Below are 5,660 nucleotides of genomic sequence, written 5' to 3' on the forward strand. Positions count from 1 at the left end.
ATATTCTCAGAAGGAAGGAATTGATTATGGAGAAACTTTTGCACCGGTAGCTAGGATTGAAGCTGTAAGATTATTTCTTGCCCATGCTGCTTGTAAAAACTACAATGTTTATCAGATAAATGTTAAATGTGCATTTTTGATTGGGGATCTTGATGAGGAAGTTTATATTGAGCAACTTGATGGTTTTTCACTATTAGATGATACTGATATGGTTTGCAGGTTAAGGAAAGTTTTATATGGATTGAAACAAACACCTAGAGCTTGGTATGCAAGGTTGGATAAATATCTTTTGAAGCTTAGTTTTACTAAGGGAATTGCTGACAATAATTTATATTATAATAAAATCACTGATGATGATATACTGATTGTTGAAGTATTTGTTGATGACATTATTTTTGGAGGTGAAGACAAATTATGCATAGAGTTTTTTAAGAATATGGAGAAAGAATTTGAGATGTCTATAATTGGTGAGATGAAATTTTTCTTAGGTTTTCAAATTACTCATATTGAAAAAGGTATTTTTATCTGTCAAACTAAATATGCTAAGGAATTGTTGGATTTTTTTTGGTATGAGAGATTCTAAACTGGTAAGTACACCTATGGTTACAAGTGAGAAATTGACAAGGAAAGATGATTCTGCACCAGTAAATCCTACAAGATACAAATCTATGATTGGAGGCCTACTTTATTTGATTTAGACTAGGCCTGACATTATGAATGTTGTTTGTATTGTTTCAAAATTTCAAAGTGATCCTAGAGAAAATAATGAGATGGCAGTGAAAATGATTTTTAGATACTTGCAAGGTACATGAGAATATGGCTTATGGTACCCTAAGGATGATAACTTACTTTATGTGCATATACAGATGTTGATTGGGCTGGAGATGTTTATGACCAGAAAAGTACTTCCGGTGGAGCTTTCTTTCTTGGAAAGAAGTTGGTTTCATGGATCAGCAAGAAACAGTCATGTACTTCTTTATCTACTGTTGAAGATGCGTATGTTGTTGCTACTAATAATTGTACACCAGTTTTATGGATGAAGCAAATGTTGAAGGATATAAAGGTGGATTGTGATGCACCGGTAATTATTCACCGTGATAACTCTGCAGCTATTGATATATCAAAGAATTTGGTATTTCATTCTAAGGCAAAGCACATATCTATCAAGTATAACTTTTTGTAGGAGAAGGTGGAAGCAAATGAAGTTAAAATGGTTTATGTGAACACTAAAGAATAGATTGCTAATATTTTCACTAAACCTTTATATAAGGAATCATTTGAGTACCTAAGAGATAGATTGGGGGTTTCTACCTGTTCGACAGAGACCTGATTGATGTTGTTTGGAATCAGTTAGACATGCATTATCAAAGATACTATTTATTTCGATACTGATGTGGGATGGTACTGCTCAAGGGGATTAGTCAGCTTTCAGAGGTTTATGTTTTTGCTTTTATATTTTTGTCAAATTTTTAGCATTGATGTCAAAGGGGGAGAGATAGTGATGTGAAAAAGAAATTTAGAACTTTACAAAGATATTATTTAAAGAGGGAGAGACATTGTTATTTAGAGCTATATGCAGAAGATTGTTGGTTGTCTTCCATCGGGGGAGACTTGTTTGACATTTCTTGGTACTTAGATATTTTTCACATCTAGTGTTGTTATGAATGCCAAAAGGGGAAATTGTTGGCCATTTGGTGGAATTGATTATGAGTTGCATTGATGTTTTGTCATTGATTTCAACACTAGTTGTTTGGATGTTTTACCGACACCATTCTGGTCCCGGTAAGTTGAGTAGTTTTTGGTTAACTTGGATCCGACATGATCTGGTAGACTCTGGTATAATCTGGTGATGGAATTGGCTTGTTCATGATGCTCATACTCATATTTGGTCAGTTGGTTTTGGTTTGGTGATTGGATACTATCCTGCTTGCTTAGGAAATTGATTTTTGGTTCCGGCGAGGGTTTCACCGGCAAAGATTTTGGTGGAGATCTTTGTTGCGTTGCATAATTGGTGTTGGTGCAGCTTCTAATGGAGTTTCAGGATGTTGTTGGTGATCATGTTCAAGACTTGGTGTTTGGAGATCATTACTCAAGCGTGTGGACCTATACTTGGTCTCAGTTGATCTAGGTTATGGACCGACATTGATGTAACGTGTGGATAGGACCTATTGTTGTATTTCCGAGATGTCTTATGTGTTGGATATTATTTGTTTTAGTCTTAGGTCAACATGGTTTGTAATTACGTAATTGGTTTATTGGCTGGTGGCCGACCTGATTGTTTATGGTCGAGGGTTTGTATAAATAAGATGTAAGATCTCATTGTAGATTATCATGATTATTGTAAGAGGTCATGGTCAAGGAATGTAATGTGCGAATAATGTAATATCATTCAGGAAGAGGAGTTGGTTGATCATTGGAGATCGAATTGGGTTTGTGTAAGAGGATTTAGTCCTTCGGTATTGAGCTTAACCAAAATTGTACTCAGGCATAGGAGATGCTATCTTTTGTAGTTCAACACTTCTCCGGATTGTAGTATGGATTTGTATGTAGTCAGTGAGGCTCCTTTTGTGATGAGAAGTGTTCTCTAGGTTGTTTGCCTTCCTGCAAGTGCAGGCCCCTTCATTATAATTCACATACTTACAACAGAAGTATTATTTGACTGTGGGTAGGCTTCCCACTGTGGTTTTTCTCTTTACCGGGTTTTCCACCTACAAATCTTGGTGTTGTGTGGATCACTTTTATTATGTGATTATTGTTTATGCTTAATTGGATTAACTGTTATTCCGGTATTATTTTTTTGAGTTCTGGTATTAAAGTTTAAATTGCAAATGCTTTCCGGTAATCCGTGACAACTGATTCACCCCCCTCTCAGTTGTCTTCCGATTATCTGAACTGTCTAACAATATTGATAGACGAGTGGTTGATATTCCTGAAGTATATGGTATGCTTCTCAGTAGAGATTAATCAAAAAATTTGGGAGGTTACTTCTCTACCTGTTTTACATACTTATGGCTTCCCTGGAAAGGAGCAAGTAACCAGATTTGAATTGATAGTGAGCCTAAATTGAAGAAGTTGGTCACACACTACCGAGCTCCGAATTAGATGGCATATGTTGAAGTGAGTCCAGGAGTCTATAAAGTAAATGAAATTCTCACTTTTTCTGCACCTATAGTTCCCCAGTCCCTCCAAGTTGATGTATTAGAGCATATAGGGAGAGCTAAAGACTTTATAGCAGGAATGAAACCATGGATGTGCCTGTTAGGTGATGATGTCATAATGAAAGATTTGTTACTCCCGCAATGGTGTAAGATACATCATCAAGAACATTCATAGATATCCTATATCCCATGCTAAAACGAAGTTACAAAGTTGATAAGCCTAGTCCCTTGTGAGGATATTGATTATGTCATCAATGTGGAATAAATTGAAGTTCCAAACCATGAGAGAGTAATACCCCAAAAAATGGATGTTGTAGTAGAAACTTCCCAGCCAGAGTAGTGTAGGAAGGAGATCCTTATAGTTGAGATTGGTAAGCAAGGAAATGAGGAGACTCCACTTAAGAAGGAGAACGAAGAAACAAAATCTCCCATGCAGCTCCAAGTAGAGCAGCCCACTTTGGATATGGTCGAACTTCCCCTAGAGAATGTAAATGAACAACCTTAGATGTTAGAAGACATCGTATATAATGAACAACAACCACTTGCATAGACCAATCCTCCGTTATTGATTGTTGAGCCTAAGCTGAAGGATATAAAGAAACCAAAGGATGAAATTTGGTTCCTAAAGTTTGATGGGTCTCAATCGAAGCAAGGTAGTGGAGTAGGAGTTGAGTTAACCAGTCCCAAAGGGAAGACCTTTTTGGCCTCCTATTGACTCCAATTCCCTTGCACTAACAACATGACTGAATATGAGGCTTTTGTTAGAGGACTCCTCTTTGCTCATAAAAAGGGAGCCAAATGCTTAAGGGTGCAAGGAGATTCTAAATTGGTGGTCAAGCAGATAAGAAGTCGGTATGCATGTCATGACAAAATGTTAGCAGCCTACAGGAACTGAGTATGGGGATTGATTGAAGACTTTGATGCTTTTAATATCCAATTAGTGCCCAGGAAAGTGAATGGAATATCAGACACATTGGCTATAGCAACAAGTACTCTGGAACCAGTAAGTCAGTCCCCTTTGAAAATATTTTTCGTAGAATTGGTTTCCACCCCCGTTGTCCCCAACAATATTAAGCATTTCCAAGTCTTTGATGACGATCAACATATTCTAGTCTTTCTTGCTAATTATGGTTCTTTCAAGGAGCAGATCATGGATGAAGAGGATAGATCGGATGCTGCCAATGAAGATGGGGATGCAGAAATTTTTAATTTGCCTACAAACACCATTCCCAAAGGTATGGTCACTCTAGAGAGGCTTTTTTATTCTGATCCTAGGATAAAAGAAAGATTGACAATGGATTCAGATGCTAGAAAATATGAACAACATAATAGTGGTCCAGAAGGTCAAGAGAAGATAGTGTACATTGGAAAGATTTGTACTCCCACTGAGAGGGAGGAAATTCTATAAATCTTAAAAGAATACATTGATGTTATAGCATGGGGATACGAAGGTCTTAAAACATTTGATACATCTATCATCACTCATGTTATACCTTTGAAATCTAATATAAAACCTTTCAGATAGAAGCAACGACCGTTCAATTCATTGATAGAGCCCTTGATTTTCAAGGAAGTTCAAAAGCTACTCACTGCTAGGATTACTTTCCAAGTACGTCACTCCACTTGGGTTGCCAACCTGGTGTCGGTAAGGAAAAAGAATGGGGAAATTTGAATTTGTGTTGGTTTCTATAACCTCAATAAGGCATCCAAAAAGGATAATTACATGTTCCCTTCCTTGGATGAGGTTCTACAAATTATTAATGGTTCACAGATGATGTCATTCCTTGATGGTTATTCTAGATATAACCAAGTTTTGGTGAACCATGAAGACCGCATGGAAACAACATTCACTATGAAGTAGGGGACTTATGCATATCGTAGGATGTCGTTTGGATTGATTAATGCTAGAGCAACATTCCAGAGAGAAATGGATACAACTTTCATAGATTTGATTGGCAAATGCATTATAATATATATTGATGACCTGACAATATTCTCCAAAGTCAGGGGAGATCACCTAGACTACCTCCACAAAGCCTTAGAAAGATGTCAAAGATATGGGATATCTCTCAATCCCAAAAAGTGTGTATTCGAGGTGGCTCAAGGGAAGCTCCTCGATCATGTAATTTCTGAAAGAGGGATATCCATAGATCCGGATCGAGTGGAAGCATTGTTAAAATTGCAGATGCCTAGAAGTAAAAAGAAGATGAGATCTTTCTTCGAGAAGATCAATTTTGTTAGAAAATTTATCACTGGATTCACAGAGATAGTCAAGCCATTGAATGAAATGATGAAAAAGGATGCTAAGATAGAATGGACTGCTGAAGCGAGCGAGGCCTTTGCCTAGATTAAGAAGTCTATTGTTGAAGCCCCTGTTCTAACTAGTCTTGACTATACTTTGCCATTTTATATAATTATTTTGCCTCGTTGCATTCAAGTGCCTCTATTCTGACACAACGACAAGAAGGGGATGAGAAACCCATTGCATTCATGAGCTCCCCT

The sequence above is a fragment of the Cryptomeria japonica genome, chromosome 11 (genome assembly GCF_030272615.1).
Source record: "Cryptomeria japonica chromosome 11, Sugi_1.0, whole genome shotgun sequence".
Lineage (NCBI taxonomy): Eukaryota > Viridiplantae > Streptophyta > Pinopsida > Cupressales > Cupressaceae > Cryptomeria > Cryptomeria japonica.